Raw genomic sequence first — 17,821 nt, 5'->3', positions numbered from 1 at the left:
TTACATTGTTTTGTTTCTCACTGTGATGTCATCCCTCTTGTTTACATTGTTTTGTTTCACACTGTGATGTCATCCCTCTTGTTTACATTGTTGTTGTTTCTCACTGTGATGTCATCCCTCTTGTTTACATTGTTTTGTTTCTCACTGTGATGTCATCCCTCTTGTTTACATTGTTTTGTTTCTCACTGTGATGTCATCCCTCTTGTTTACATTGTTTTGTTTCTCACTGTGATGTCATCCCTCTTGTTTACATTGTTTTGTTTCTCACTGTGATGTCATCCCTCTTGTTTACATTGTTTTGTTTCTCACTGTGATGTCATCCCTCTTGTTTACATTGTTGTTGTTTCTCACTGTGATGTCATCCCTCTTGTTTACATTGTTGTTGTTTCTCACTGTGATGTCATCCCTCTTGTTTACATTGTTTTGTTTCTCACTGTGATGTCATCCCTCTTGTTTACATTGTTGTTTCTCACTGTGATGTCATCCCTCTTGTTTACATTGTTGTTTCTCACTGTGATGTCATCCCTCTTGTTTACATTGTTTTGTTTCTCACTGTGATGTCATCCCTCTTGTTTACATTGTTGTTGTTTCTCACTGTGATGTCATCCCTCTTGTTTACATTGTTGTTTCTCACTGTGATGTCATCCCTCTTGTTTACATTGTTTTGTTTCTCACTGTGATGTCATCCCTCTTGTTTACATTGTTTTGTTTCTCACTGTGATGTCATCCCTCTTGTTTACATTGTTTTGTTTCTCACTGTGATGTCATCCCTCTTGTTTACATTGTTGTTTCTCACTGTGATGTCATCCCTCTTGTTTACATTGTTGTTTCACACTGTGATGTCATCCCTCTTGTTTACATTGTTTTGTTTCTCACTGTGATGTCATCCCTCTTGTTTACATTGTTTTGTTTCACACTGTGATGTCATCCCTCTTGTTTACATTGTTTTGTTTCTCACTGTGATGTCATCCCTCTTGTTTACATTGTTTTGTTTCTCACTGTGATGTCATCCCTCTTGTTTACATTGTCTTGTTTCTCACTGTGATGTCATCCCTCTTGTTTACATTGTTGTTTCTCACTGTGATGTCATCCCTCTTGTTTACATTGTTTTGTTTCTCACTGTGATGTCATCCCTCTTGTTTACATTGTTTTGTTTCTCACTGTGATGTCATCCCTCTTGTTTACATTGTTTTGTTTCTCACTGTGATGTCATCCCTCTTGTTTACATTGTTTTGTTTCACACTGTGATGTCATCCCTCTTGTTTACATTGTTGTTGTTGTTTTGTTTCTCACTGTGATGTCATCCTTCTTGTTTACATTGTTTTGTTTCTCACTGTGATGTCATCCCTCTTGTTTACATTGTTGTTGTTTCTCACTGTGATGTCATCCCTCTTGTTTACATTGTTGTTGTTGTTGTTTTGTTTCTCACTGTGATGTCATCTCTCTCGTTTACATTGTTGTTGTTTTGTTTCTCACTGATGATGACATCTCTCTTGTTTACGTTGTTGTTGTTTTGTTTCTCACTGTGATGACGTCATCCCTCTTGTTTACATTGTTTTGTTTCTCACTGTGATGTCATCCCTCTTGTTTACATTGTTGTTGTTTCTCACTGTGATGTCATCCCTCTTGTTTACATTGTTGTTGTTTCTCACTGTGATGTCATCCCTCTTGTTTACATTGTTTTGTTTCTCACTGTGATGTCATCCCTCTTGTTTACATTGTTGTTTCTCACTGTGATGTCATCCCTCTTGTTTACATTGTTGTTTCTCACTGTGATGTCATCCCTCTTGTTTACATTGTTTTGTTTCTCACTGTGATGTCATCCCTCTTGTTTACATTGTTGTTGTTTCTCACTGTGATGTCATCCCTCTTGTTTACATTGTTGTTTCTCACTGTGATGTCATCCCTCTTGTTTACATTGTTTTGTTTCTCACTGTGATGTCATCCCTCTTGTTTACATTGTTTTGTTTCTCACTGTGATGTCATCCCTCTTGTTTACATTGTTTTGTTTCTCACTGTGATGTCATCCCTCTTGTTTACATTGTCTTGTTTCTCACTGTGATGTCATCCCTCTTGTTTACATTGTTGTTTCACACTGTGATGTCATCCCTCTTGTTTACATTGTTTTGTTTCTCACTGTGATGTCATCCCTCTTGTTTACATTGTTTTGTTTCACACTGTGATGTCATCCCTCTTGTTTACATTGTTTTGTTTCTCACTGTGATGTCATCCCTCTTGTTTACATTGTTTTGTTTCTCACTGTGATGTCATCCCTCTTGTTTACATTGTCTTGTTTCTCACTGTGATGTCATCCCTCTTGTTTACATTGTTGTTTCTCACTGTGATGTCATCCCTCTTGTTTACATTGTTTTGTTTCTCACTGTGATGTCATCCCTCTTGTTTACATTGTTTTGTTTCTCACTGTGATGTCATCCCTCTTGTTTACATTGTTTTGTTTCTCACTGTGATGTCATCCCTCTTGTTTACATTGTTTTGTTTCACACTGTGATGTCATCCCTCTTGTTTACATTGTTGTTGTTGTTTTGTTTCTCACTGTGATGTCATCCTTCTTGTTTACATTGTTTTGTTTCTCACTGTGATGTCATCCCTCTTGTTTACATTGTTGTTGTTTCTCACTGTGATGTCATCCCTCTTGTTTACATTGTTGTTGTTGTTGTTTTGTTTCTCACTGTGATGTCATCTCTCTCGTTTACATTGTTGTTGTTTTGTTTCTCACTGATGATGACATCCCTCTTGTTTACATTGTTGTTTCTCACTGTGATGTCATCCCTCTTGTTTACATTGTTTTGTTTCTCACTGTGATGTCATCCCTCTTGTTTACATTGTTTTGTTTCTCACTGTGATGTCATCCCTCTTGTTTACATTGTTTTGTTTCTCACTGTGATGTCATCCCTCTTGTTTACATTGTTTTGTTTCACACTGTGATGTCATCCCTCTTGTTTACATTGTTGTTGTTGTTTTGTTTCTCACTGTGATGTCATCCTTCTTGTTTACATTGTTTTGTTTCTCACTGTGATGTCATCCCTCTTGTTTACATTGTTGTTGTTTCTCACTGTGATGTCATCCCTCTTGTTTACATTGTTGTTGTTGTTGTTTTGTTTCTCACTGTGATGTCATCTCTCTCGTTTACATTGTTGTTGTTTTGTTTCTCACTGTGATGTCATCTCTCTTGTTTACGTTGTTGTTGTTTTGTTTCTCACTGTGATGACGTCATCTCTCTTGTTTACATTGTTGTTGTTTTGTTTCTCACTGATGATGACATCTCTCTTGTTTACATTGTTGTTGTTGTTTCTCACTGTGATGATGACGTCTCTCTTGTTTACATTGTTGTTGTTGTTGTTTTGTTTCTCACTGATGATGTCATCTCTCTCGTTTACATTGTTGTTGTTTTGTTTCTCACTGATGATGACATCTCTCTTGTTTACGTTGTTGTTGTTTTGTTTCTCACTGTGATGATGTCATCTCTCTCGTTTACATTGTTGTTGTTTTGTTTCTCACTGATGATGACATCTCTCTCGTTTACATTGTTGTTGTTTTGTTTCTCACTGTGATGACGTCATCTCTCTTGTTTACATTGTTGTTGTTTTGTTTCTCACTGATGATGACATCTCTCTCGTTTACATTGTTGTTGTTTTGCTTCTCACTGTGATGACGTCATCTCTCTCGTTTACATTGTTGTTTTGTTTCTCACTGATGATGACATCTCTCTCGTTTACATTGTTGTTGTTTTGTTTCTCACTGTGATGACGTCATCTCTCTTGTTTACATTGTTGTTGTTTTGTTTCTCACTGATGATGACATCTCTCTCGTTTACATTGTTGTTGTTTTGCTTCTCACTGTGATGACGTCATCTCTCTCGTTTACATTGTTGTTGTTTTGTTTCTCACTGTGATGACGTCATCTCTCTTGTTTACATTGTTGTTGTTTTGTTTCTCACTGATGATGACATCTCTCTCGTTTACATTGTTGTTGTTGTTTCTCACTGTGATGACGTCATCTCTCGTTTACATTGTTGTTGTTTCTATCGTTTGTTTTTACCACGTAAAGTATCTTGAGTACCTTGTAAAACGCTATACTAATAAAATGTATTATTATTATTATCTTGCAGTATTATTATCTTTGTGCAGTAAAAGTACACAAGTATTATCATCTTTGTGTAGTTAAAGTATCTGTAGTTAAAGTACACAAGTATTATCATCTTTGTGTAGTTAAAGTATCTGTAGTTAAAGTACACAAGTATTATCATCTTTATGTAGTTAAAGTACACAAGTATCATCATATTTGTGTAGTTAAAGTACACAAGTATCATCATATTTGTGTAGTAAAAGTACACAAGTATTATCATCTTTGTGTAGTTAAAGTACACAAGTATCATCATCTTTGTGTAGTTAAAGTACACAAGTATTAACATCTTTGTGTAGTTAAAGTACACAAGTATTATTATCTTTGTGTAGTAAAAGTACACAAGTATTATCATCTTTGTGTAGTTAAAGTATCTGCAGTAAAAGTACACAATTATCATCATCTTTGTGTAGTTAAAGTATCTGCAGTAAAAGTACACAAGTATTATCATCTTTGTGTAGTAAAAGTACACAAGTATTATCATCTTTGTGTAGTTAAAGTATCTGCAGGTAAAAGTACACACGTATTATCATCTTTGTGTAGTTATAGTATCTGGAGTAAAAGTACACAATTATCATCATATTTGTGTAATTAAAGTACACAAGTATTATCATCTTTGTGTAGTTAAAGTACACAAGTATTATCATCTTTGTGTAGTTAAAGTATCTGTAGTTAAAGTACACAAGTATTATCATCTTTGTGTAGTTAAAGTACACAAGTATCATCATCTTTGTGTAGTTAAAGTACACAAGTATCATCATATTTGTGTAGTAAAAGTACACAAGTATTATCATCTTTGTGTAGTTAAAGTACACAAGTATCATCATCTTTGTGTAGTTAAAGTACACAAGTATTAACATCTTTGTGTAGTTAAAGTACACAAGTATTATTATCTTTGTGTAGTTAAAGTACACAAGTATTATTATCTTTGTGTAGTAAAAGTACACAAGTATTATCATCTTTGTGTAGTTAAAGTACACAAGTATCATCATCTTTGTGTAGTTAAAGTACACAAGTATTAACATCTTTGTGTAGTTAAAGTACACAAGTATTATTATCTTTGTGTAGTTAAAGTACACAAGTATTATTATCTTTGTGTAGTAAAAGTACACAAGTATTATCATCTTTGTGTAGTTAAAGTACACAAGTATCATCATCTTTGTGTAGTTAAAGTACACAAGTATTAACATCTTTGTGTAGTTAAAGTACACAAGTATTATCATCTTTGTGTAGTTAAAGTACACAAGTATTAACATCTTTGTGTAGTTAAAGTATCTGCAGTAAAAGTACACAATTATCATCATCTTTGTGTAGTTAAAGTATCTGCAGTAAAAGTACACAAGTATTATCATCTTTGTGTAGTAAAAGTACACACGTATTATCATCGTTGTGTAGTTAAAGTATCTGCAGTAAAAGTACACAAGTATTATTATCTTTGTGTAGTAAAAGTACACAAGTATTATCATCTTTGTGTAGTAAAAGTACACAAGTATTATCATCTTTGTGTAGTAAAAGTACACAAGTATCATCATCTTTGTGTAGTTATAGTATCCGTAGTAAAAGTACACAATTATCATCATCTTTGTGTAGTTAAAGTACACAAGTATCATCTTTGTGTAGTTATAGTATCTGTAGTAAAAGTACACAATTATCATCATCTTTGTGTAGTTAAAGTACACAAGTATCATCTTTGTGTAGTTATAGTATCTGTAGTAAAAGTACACAAGTATCATCATCTTTGTGTAGTTATAGTATCCGTAGTAAAAGTACACAATTATCATCATCTTTGTGTAGTTAAAGTACACAAGTATTATCATCTTTGTGTAGTTAAAGTACACAAGTATTATCATCTTTGTGTAGTTATAGTATCTGTAGTAAAAGTACACAATTATCATCATATTTGTGTAGTAAAAGTACACAAGTATCATCATCTTTGTGTAGTTAAAGTACACAAGTATTATTATCTTTGTGTAGTAAAAGTACACAAGTATTATCATCTTTGTGTAGTTAAAGTATCTGCAGTAAAAGTACACAAGTATTATCATCGTTGTGTAGTTATAGTATCTGCAGTAAAAGTACACAAGTATTATCATCTTTGTGTAGTAAAAGTACACAAGTATTATCATCTTTGTGTAGTTAAAGTATGTGCAGTAAAAGTACACAAGTATTATCATCTTTGTGTAGTTAAAGTATCTGCAGTAAAAGTACACAAGTATTATCATCTTTGTGTAGTAAAAGTACACAAGTATTATCATCTTTGTGTAGTTAAAGTACACAAGTATTATTATCTTTGTGTAGTAAAAGTACACAAGTATTATCATCTTTGTGTAGATAAAGTATCTGCAGTAAAAGTACACAATTATCATCATCTTTGTGTAGTTAAAGTACACAAGTATTATCATCTTTGTGTAGTAAAAGTACACAAGTATTATCATCTTTGTGTAGTTAAAGTATCTGCACTAAAAGTACAATTATTATCATTGTTGTGTAGTTAAAGTATCTGCAGTAAAAGTACACAAGTATTATCATCTTTGTGTAGTAAAAGTACACAAGTATTATCATCTTTGTGTAGTTAAAGTATCTGCAGTAAAAGTACACAAGTATTATCATCTTTGTGTAGTACAAGTACACAAGTATTATCATCTTTGTGTAGTTAAAGTATCTGCAGTAAAAATACACAAGTATTATCATCTTTGTGTAGTAAAAGTACACAAGTATTATCATCTTTGTGTAGTTAAAGTATCTGTAGTTAAAGTACACAAGTATTATCATCTTTGTGTAGTAAAAGTACACAAGTATTATCATCTTTGTGTAGTTAAAGTATCTGCAGTAAAAGTACACACGGATTATCTTCGTGTAGTAAAAGTACACAAGTATCATCATCTTTGTGTAGTTATAGTATCTGTAGTAAAAGTACACAATTATCATCATCTTTGTGTAGTAAAAGTACACAAGTATTATCATCTTTGTGTAGTTAAAGTACACAAGTATTATCATCTTTGTGTAGTTATAGTATCTGCAGTAAAAGTACACAAGTATTATCATCTTTGTGTAGTTAAAGTATCTGCAGTAAAAGTACACAAGTATTATCATCTTTGTGTAGTTAAAGTACACAAGTATTATTATCTTTGTGTAGTAAAAGTATCTGCAGTAAAAGTACACAAGTATTATCATCATCTTTGTGTAGTTATAGTATCTGTAGTAAAAGTACACAAGTATTATCATCTTTGTGTAGTTAAAGTATCTGTAGTAAAAGTACACAAGTATTATTATCTTTGTGTAGTTAAAGTATCTGTAGTAAAAGTACACAAGTATTATTATCTTTGTGTAGTTAAAGTATCTGTAGTAAAAGTACACAATTATCATCATCTTTGTGTAGTAAAAGTACACAAGTATTACCATCTTTGTGTAGTAAAAGTACACAAGTATTATCATCTTTGTGTAGTTAAAGTATCTGCAGTAAAAGTACACAAGTATTATCATCTTTGTGTAGTAAAAGTACACAAGTATTATCATCTTTGTGTAGTTAAAGTATCTGCAGTAAAAGTACACAAGTATTATCATCTTTGTGTAGTTAAAGTACACAAGTATTATCATCTTTGTGTAGTTAAAGTATCTGCAGTAAAAGTACACAAGTATTATCATCTTTGTGTAGTTAAAGTACACAAGTATTATTATCTTTGTGTAGTAAAAGTATCTGCAGTAAAAGTACACAAGTATTATCATCTTTGTGTAGTAAAAGTACACAAGTATTATCATCTTTGTGTAGTAAAAGTACACAAGTATTATTATCTTTGTGTAGTTAAAGTATCTGCAGTAAAAGTACACAAGTATTATCATCTTTGTGTAGTAAAAGTACACAAGTATTATCATCTTTGTGTAGTTAAAGTATCTGCAGTAAAAGTACACAATTATCATCATCTTTGTGTAGTAAAAGTACACAAGTATTATCATCTTTGTGTAGTAAAAGTACACAAGTATCATCATATTTGTGTAGTTAAAGTACACAAGTATTATTATCTTTGTGTAGTAAAAGTACACACGTATTATCATCTTTGTGTAGTAAAAGTACACAAGTACTATCATCATCTTTGTGTAGTTATAGTATCTGTAGTAAAAGTACACAAGTATTATCATCGTTGTGTAGTTAAAGTACACAAGTATTATCATCTTTGTGTAGTTAAAGTATCTGCAGTAAAAGTACACAAGTATTATCATATTTGTGTAGTTAAAGTACACAAGTATTATCATCTTTGTGTAGTTAAAGTACACAAGTATCATCATATTTGTGTAGTTAAAGTACACAAGTATTATTATCTTTGTGTAGTAAAAGTACACAAGTATTATCATCTTTGTGTAGTTAAAGTACACAAGTATCATCATATTTGTGTAGTTAAAGTACACAAGTATTATTATCTTTGTGTAGTAAAAGTACACAAGTATTATCATATTTGTGTAGTTAAAGTATCTGCAGTAAAAGTACACAAGTATTATCATATTTGTGTAGTTAAAGTACACAAGTATTATCATCTTTGTGTAGTTAAAGTACACAAGTATCATCATATTTGTGTAGTTAAAGTACACAAGTATTATTATCTTTGTGTAGTAAAAGTACACACGTATTATCATCTTTGTGTAGTAAAAGTACACAAGTACTATCATCATCTTTGTGTAGTTATAGTATCCGTAGTAAAAGTACACAAGTATTATCATCGTTGTGTAGTTAAAGTACACAAGTATTATCATCTTTGTGTAGTTAAAGTATCTGCAGTAAAAGTACACAAGTATCATCATCTTTGTGTAGTTAAAGTACACAAGTATTATTATCTTTGTGTAGTAAAAGTACACAAGTATTATCATCTTTGTGTAGTAAAAGTACACAAGTATTATCATCTTTGTGTAGTAAAAGTACACAAGTATTATCATCTTCGTGTAGTTAAAATATCTGCAGTAAAAGTACACAAGTATTATCATCTTTGTGTAGTTAAAGTACACAAGTATTATCATCTTTGTGTAGTTAAAGTATCTGTAGTTAAAGTACACAAGTATTATCATCTTTGTGTAGTTAAAGTATCTGTAGTTAAAGTACACAAGTATTATCATCTTTGTGTAGTTAAAGTACACAAGTATTATTATCTTTGTGTAGTAAAAGTACACAAGTATTATCATCTTTGTGTAGTTAAAGTATCTGCAGTAAAAGTACACACGGATTATCTTCGTGTAGTAAAAGTACACAAGTATCATCATCTTTGTGTAGTAAAAGTACACAAGTATCATCATCTTTGTGTAGTTAAAGTACACAAGTATTATTATCTTTGTGTAGTAAAAGTACACAAGTATTATCATCTTTGTGTAGTTAAAGTATCTGCAGTAAAAGTACACAAGTATTATCATCTTTGTGTAGTTAAAGTATCTGCAGTAAAAGTACACAAGTATTATCATCGTTGTGTAGTTATAGTATCTGCAGTAAAAGTACACAAGTATTATCATCTTTGTGTAGTAAAAGTACACAAGTATTATCATCTTTGTGTAGTTAAAGTATGTGCAGTAAAAGTACACAAGTATTATCATCTTTGTGTAGTTAAAGTATCTGCAGTAAAAGTAGACAAGTATTATCATCTTTGTGTAGTTAAAGTATGTGCAGTAAAAGTACACAAGTATTATCATCTTTGTGTAGTTAAAGTATCTGCAGTAAAAGTACACAAGTAGTATCATCTTTGTGTAGTAAAAGTACACAAGTATTATCATCTTTGTGTAGTTAAAGTACACAAGTATTATTATCTTTGTGTAGTAAAAGTACACAAGTATTATCATCTTTGTGTAGATAAAGTATCTGCAGTAAAAGTACACAAGTATTATCATCTTTGTGTAGTTAAAGTATCTGCAGTAAAAGTACAATTATTATCATTGTTGTGTAGTTAAAGTATCTGCAGTAAAAGTACACAAGTATTATCATCTTTGTGTAGTAAAAGTACACAAGTATTATCATCTTTGTGTAGTTAAAGTATCTGCAGTAAAAGTACACAAGTATTATCATCTTTGTGTAGTACAAGTACACAAGTATTATCATCTTTGTGTAGTTAAAGTATCTGCAGTAAAAGTACACAAGTATTATCATCTTTGTGTAGTAAAAGTACACAAGTATTATCATCTTTGTGTAGTTAAAGTATCTGCAGTAAAAGTACACAAGTATTATCATCTTTGTGTAGTAAAAGTACACAAGTATTATCATCTTTGTGTAGTTAAAGTATCTGCAGTAAAAGTACACACGGATTATCTTCGTGTAGTAAAAGTACACAAGTATCATCATCTTTGTGTAGTTATAGTATCTGTAGTAAAAGTACACAATTATCATCATCTTTGTGTAGTAAAAGTACACAAGTATTATCATCTTTGTGTAGTTAAAGTACACAAGTATTATCATCTTTGTGTAGTTATAGTATCTGCAGTAAAAGTACACAAGTATTATCATCTTTGTGTAGTTAAAGTATCTGCAGTAAAAGTACACAAGTATTATCATCTTTGTGTAGTTAAAGTACACAAGTATTATTATCTTTGTGTAGTAAAAGTATCTGCAGTAAAAGTACACAAGTATTATCATCATCTTTGTGTAGTTATAGTATCTGTAGTAAAAGTACACAAGTATTATCATATTTGTGTAGTTAAAGTATCTGCAGTAAAAGTACACAATTATCATCATCTTTGTGTAGTTAAAGTACACAAGTATTATTATCTTTGTGTAGTAAAAGTATCTGCAGTAAAAGTACACAAGTATTATCATCATCTTTGTGTAGTTATACTATCTGTAGTAAAAGTACACAAGTATTATCATCTTTGTGTAGTTAAAGTATCTGTAGTAAAAGTACACAAGTATTATTATCTTTGTGTAGTTAAAGTATCTGTAGTAAAAGTACACAAGTATTATTATCTTTGTGTAGTTAAAGTATCTGTAGTAAAAGTACACAATTATCATCATCTTTGTGTAGTAAAAGTACACAAGTATTACCATCTTTGTGTAGTAAAAGTACACAAGTATTATCATCTTTGTGTAGTTAAAGTATCTGCAGTAAAAGTACACAAGTATTATCATCTTTGTGTAGTAAAAGTACACAAGTATTATCATCTTTGTGTAGTTAAAGTATCTGCAGTAAAAGTACACAAGTATTATCATCTTTGTGTAGTAAAAGTACACAAGTATTATCATCTTTGTGTAGTTAAAGTATCTGCAGTAAAAGTACACAAGTATTATCATCTTTGTGTAGTTAAAGTACACAAGTATTATCATCTTTGTGTAGTTAAAGTATCTGCAGTAAAAGTACACAAGTATTATCATCTTTGTGTAGTTAAAGTACACAAGTATTATTATCTTTGTGTAGTAAAAGTATCTGCAGTAAAAGTACACAAGTATTATCATCTTTGTGTAGTTAAAGTACACAAGTATTATTATCTTTGTGTAGTAAAAGTATCTGCAGTAAAAGTACACAAGTATTATCATCTTTGTGTAGTACAAGTACACAAGTATTATTATCTTTGTGTAGTTAAAGTATCTGCAGTAAAAGTACACAAGTATTATCATCTTTGTGTAGTTAAAGTACACAATTATCATCATCTTTGTGTAGTAAAAGTACACAAGTATTATCATCTTTGTGTAGTTAAAGTACACAAGTATTATTATCTTTGTGTAGTTAAAGTATCTGCAGTAAAAGTACACAAGTATTATCATCTTTGTGTAGTAAAAGTACACAAGTATTATTATCTTTGTGTAGTAAAAGTACACAAGTATTATCATCTTTGTGTAGTTAAAGTATCTGCAGTAAAAGTACACAATTATCATCATCTTTGTGTAGTAAAAGTACACAAGTATTATCATCTTTGTGTAGTAAAAGTACACAAGTATTATCATCTTTGTGTAGTTAAAGTATCTGCAGTAAAAGTACACAAGTATTATCATCTTTGTGTAGTAAAAGTACACAAGTATTATCATCTTTGTGTAGTTAAAGTATCTGCAGTAAAAGTACACAATTATCATCATCTTTGTGTAGTAAAAGTACACAAGTATTATCATCTTTGTGTAGTTAAAGTACACAAGTATTATCATCTTTGTGTAGTTATAGTATCTGCAGTAAAAGTACACAAGTATTATCATCTTTGTGTAGTTAAAGTATCTGCAGTAAAAGTACACAAGTATTATCATCTTTGTGTAGTTAAAGTACACAAGTATTATTATCTTTGTGTAGTAAAAGTATCTGCAGTAAAAGTACACAAGTATTATCATCATCTTTGTGTAGTTATAGTATCTGTAGTAAAAGTACACAAGTATTATCATATTTGTGTAGTTAAAGTATCTGCAGTAAAAGTACACAATTATCATCATCTTTGTGTAGTTAAAGTACACAAGTATTATTATCTTTGTGTAGTAAAAGTATCTGCAGTAAAAGTACACAAGTATTATCATCATCTTTGTGTAGTTATAGTATCTGTAGTAAAAGTACACAAGTATTATCATCTTTGTGTAGTTAAAGTATCTGTAGTAAAAGTACACAAGTATTATTATCTTTGTGTAGTTAAAGTATCTGTAGTAAAAGTACACAAGTATTATTATCTTTGTGTAGTTAAAGTATCTGTAGTAAAAGTACACAATTATCATCATCTTTGTGTAGTAAAAGTACACAAGTATTACCATCTTTGTGTAGTAAAAGTACACAAGTATTATCATCTTTGTGTAGTTAAAGTATCTGCAGTAAAAGTACACAAGTATTATCATCTTTGTGTAGTAAAAGTACACAAGTATTATCATCTTTGTGTAGTTAAAGTATCTGCAGTAAAAGTACACAAGTATTATCATCTTTGTGTAGTAAAAGTACACAAGTATTATCATCTTTGTGTAGTTAAAGTATCTGCAGTAAAAGTACACAAGTATTATCATCTTTGTGTAGTTAAAGTACACAAGTATTATCATCTTTGTGTAGTTAAAGTATCTGCAGTAAAAGTACACAAGTATTATCATCTTTGTGTAGTTAAAGTACACAAGTATTATTATCTTTGTGTAGTAAAAGTATCTGCAGTAAAAGTACACAAGTATTATCATCTTTGTGTAGTTAAAGTACACAAGTATTATTATCTTTGTGTAGTAAAAGTATCTGCAGTAAAAGTACACAAGTATTATCATCTTTGTGTAGTACAAGTACACAAGTATTATTATCTTTGTGTAGTTAAAGTATCTGCAGTAAAAGTACACAAGTATTATCATCTTTGTGTAGTTAAAGTACACAATTATCATCATCTTTGTGTAGTAAAAGTACACAAGTATTATCATCTTTGTGTAGTTAAAGTACACAAGTATTATTATCTTTGTGTAGTTAAAGTATCTGCAGTAAAAGTACACAAGTATTATCATCTTTGTGTAGTAAAAGTACACAAGTATTATTATCTTTGTGTAGTAAAAGTACACAAGTATTATCATCTTTGTGTAGTTAAAGTATCTGCAGTAAAAGTACACAATTATCATCATCTTTGTGTAGTAAAAGTACACAAGTATTATCATCTTTGTGTAGTAAAAGTACACAAGTATTATCATCTTTGTGTAGTTAAAGTATCTGCAGTAAAAGTACACAAGTATTATCATCTTTGTGTAGTAAAAGTACACAAGTATTATCATCTTTGTGTAGTTAAAGTATCTGCAGTAAAAGTACAAACGTATTATCTTCGTGTAGTAAAAGTACACAAGTATCATCATCTTTGTGTAGTTATAGTATCTGTAGTAAAAGTACACAATTATCATCATCTTTGTGTAGTAAAAGTACACAAGTATTATCATCTTTGTGTAGTTAAAGTACACAAGTATTATCATCTTTGTGTAGTTATAGTATCTGCAGTAAAAGTACACAAGTATTATCATCTTTGTGTAGTTAAAGTACACAAGTATTATTATCTTTGTGTAGTAAAAGTATCTGCAGTAAAAGTACACAAGTATTATCATCATCTTTGTGTAGTTATAGTATCTGTAGTAAAAGTACACAAGTATTATTATCTTTGTGTAGTTAAAGTATCTGCAGTAAAAGTACACAAGTATTATCATCTTTGTGTAGTAAAAGTACACAAGTATTATCATCTTTGTGTACAATGGAAATACTCTATTTATGTACAAGTACCTGAAAAAAGACACTTAGATGCTGGATTTGATTAGAAGTACTTTCTGACTAAGAGAAAGTACTTCTCTATGAAATAGAGAAGTATCAGTAGCATGAAACAAAAATACTCGAGTACATACAAGTACCACAAGTTGGTACTTTGTGACTAAGAGGTCACAACCTCTAAACTGAGTATTTAAACCAAACTACTAGTTAAAAAACTTTTGAGTATTCCTAGTTTTCAGTACCTCAGCAGTACGTAAACTCTGGAAAGTACTTGTGTACAAGTGGGACATGAAGTGTTCTGGATAAACTGCATCATCAGATGTGTGTACTAAACTGTGTATAAGTACTATATTACTGTGTATAGTACTGTGTACTGTGTATAAGTACTATAGTACTGTGTACTGTGTATAAGTACCATAGTACTGTGTACTGTGTATAAGTACTATAGTACCATAGTACTGTGTATAAGTACTATAGTACTGTGTACTGTGTATAAGTACCATAGTACTGTGTATAAGTACCATAGTACTGTGTATAGTACTGTGTATAAGTACCATAGTACTGTGTATAAGTACTATAGTACTGTGTATAAGTACCATAGTACTGTGTATAAGTACTATAGTACTATAGTACTGTGTATAAGTACCATAGTACTGTGTATAAGTACCATAGTACTGTGTACTGTGTATAAATACCATAGTACTGTGTATAAGTACCATAGTACTGTGTATAAGTACCATAGTACTGTGTACTGTGTATAAATACCATAGTACTGTGTATAAGTACCATAGTACTGTGTATAAGTACCATAGTACTGTGTACTGTGTATAAATACCATAGTACTGTGTATAAGTACCATAGTACTGTGTACTGTGTATAAATACCATAGTACTGTGTATAAGTACCATAGTACTGTGTATAAGTACCATAGTACTGTGTACTGTGTATAAATACCATAGTACTGTGTATAAGTACCATAGTACTGTGTAAACACCGCCTCCCTCGTGACCTCTAAGGGGCTCCATGTGTCTCTTCACGCCGGACTCCACTCACTAAACACCCGCTTGAAGCCCGGCGCCGCGCGGCCGCTGCCCGGTTAATTGGAGTAATTGTTCCCCCGAGTGGGACACGAAGTTGTCCGGGTATAACTTCCATCGGCCCCCCCTCCCCCCGCCGCAGAGGGCCCAGGAAAGCCGAGGAATAGAAGCTAAAATGGAAGGTTTTCAAGATGAGAGCCGCTCAGTGCGGAGTTCACGATGAAAAGTGTGTTTCTTTTTGTTTGTGCTGCGTAATAAACGTGTTATAACCTCGTTATTACACCTCGGTCTGCAGCTTTATAATAACACCCACCCAACCCCCCTCCTCCACCCCTCCAACCCACCAACCCACCAAGGTGAGCCCTCCCCGGGTGCACCGGGGTCCGGGGCGCCGCTCCGCGGGGGGAGACACGCACCCAAACACCGGGGAGATGTTCCGGAGAACAAGTGGTGCCGTTAGCACGCTAAGCTAACGCTGCTAGCCGCGCTGAGCTAACGCGGACACACCGGAGAACTTCCACCAAAGAGCCGCCGCGATGACAGGAAACACCCGCTGCCGCCGGAGCGGAGCCCCCCGGTACCACCGGAGCGGGGACCCGGTACCAGGACGCCATCGGCCCCCTCCTCTCCTCCTCCCCCCTTCCCTCCGCTCAGCGAGCAGCGGAGGAGGCTGCAAGTTGTCTCGGCCCCTCGTCCTCCAGAACTCCCAGAATAAGAAGCAGCTAAACAGGAACCAGGACCCGCAGCACCAGGACCCGGAGCCCACCGGGCTCGGGCTCGCTCACCTGGCCGCCGCCGCACCGCACACGCACGGATGCAGAAGCATCGCGGCGCACAGGTGGAGTTTGACAACACGGAAGATTAAAGTTATGGAATTAAAAAAAGCCCCAATGTGCACTTACTGAGCAGCAGTCCTCCTCTGGAGTAATTAAATATATAAATGTAAAGAAGCCGATCCGCGGCGCAACCGCAGCGCACGCACGTGCACGCTCTCCACTGCGCGCACAGCTTTGTGTTGTTGCCGTATTTTATGTTTAGTTTCAGCAGATTGGAGTAAAAAAACAGAGAAAACTGAAGCTACAAAACAAGAAGAACTCTTCTTCAATCTCATTCAGCTCGGCAGCCGCAGCACCGCGCGGATCCCTGCGCCGCGGAAGCTGGGGGAAGAGGGGGGCACGAAAAAAACTACTCGCACGTCGAACTCGCACGCGTGGCACCGCGACGGAGCGAGCGACGTGCGCGCGAGCCGCCGTTAAAGTTCGTTAAATCGAACCGATCGGCGGCGCGAGACGCGCAGAAAATGTGTTCGAAAAGCGGACTACTTTTTGTGTCGGTGCGGCGAATTTATTTCACTTTGCCTAAGGAACGGCGGTGCTGCGACTCCCATTGCCTAGGGAAAAAACCCGGATGTAAACTCAGTGAAACTCTATGGAGAGAAAGTCTGCGCGCACACACACACACACGCACGCACGCACGCGTGGAGGAGGTGGAGGTGCAGGAGGTGGAGCAGGAGGAGGTGGAGGTGCAGGACGTGGAGGAGGTGGAGGAGGAGCAGGAGGAGGAGCAGGAGGAGCAGGAGGAGGAGGAGCAGGAGGAGGAGGTGCAGGAGGTGGAGGTGCAGGACGTGGAGGAGGTGGAGGAGGAGGAGCAGGTGGAGGTGCAGGAGGTGGAGGAGGAGCAGGAGGAACCAGGGGTGGAGGTGGAGGTGGAGGTGCAGGTGGAGTTATCAATCAATCAGTGTAATTAATAAATACATGGATGATAATAAAAGTGAAGGAATGTGACAAAGCACAAGTCAAATGTATGAATATATTATATTAATATAACATAATAAACATATATAATATATTAATATGTTATATTATATTATATTAATATAACATAATAAATAAATAACATTAAAAATAATATATAACATGATAAAGATATACCATAATAAACATGATATATAATATATAACATGATATATAAATAAATAACATATTAAACATAATATATAAATATATAACATGATAAATATAATAATAAACATATATAAATAAATAACATAATAAACATGATGTATAAATAAATAACATAATAAACTTGATATATAAATATATAACATGATAAAGATATACCATAATAAACATAATATATAATATATAACATGATAAATAAAAGTATAACATAATGAACATGATATAAAATAAATAACATAATAAACTTGTATATAAATACATAATAAACATGATATATTAATAAACAACATAATAAACATGATATATAAATAAACAACATAATAAACATGATATATAAATAAACAACATGATATATAAATAAACAACATAATAAACATGATATATAAATAAACAACATAATAAACATGATATATAAATAAACAACATAATAAACATGATATATAAATAAACAACATGATATATAAATAAACAACATAATAAACATGATATATAAATAAACAACATAATAAACATGATATATAAATAAACAACATAATAAACATGA

The 17,821-nt window shown here is 32.7% G+C and overlaps 1 protein-coding gene across 5 annotated transcripts in view; it reads right to left on the bottom strand.

The window, feature by feature from the left end:
• Positions 1-16,456, bottom strand: part of phf21ab (PHD finger protein 21Ab) — a 54,243-nt gene extending 37,787 nt beyond the window's left edge. For all 5 annotated transcript variants that reach the window (XM_034535164.1, XM_034535165.1, XM_034535169.1 and 2 more), the window contains exon 1: positions 16,219-16,456. The gene's annotated coding sequence lies outside the window, so the exon portion shown is untranslated. The remainder of the gene's footprint in view (positions 1-16,218) is intronic.
• Positions 16,457-17,821: the final 1,365 nt, after the last annotated feature.

The sequence above is a fragment of the Cyclopterus lumpus genome, chromosome 6 (assembly GCF_009769545.1).
Source record: "Cyclopterus lumpus isolate fCycLum1 chromosome 6, fCycLum1.pri, whole genome shotgun sequence".
Lineage (NCBI taxonomy): Eukaryota > Metazoa > Chordata > Actinopteri > Perciformes > Cyclopteridae > Cyclopterus > Cyclopterus lumpus.
The sequence above is the reverse complement of the archived record's forward strand: the minus strand, read 5'-3'. Positions and strand labels throughout refer to the sequence as shown.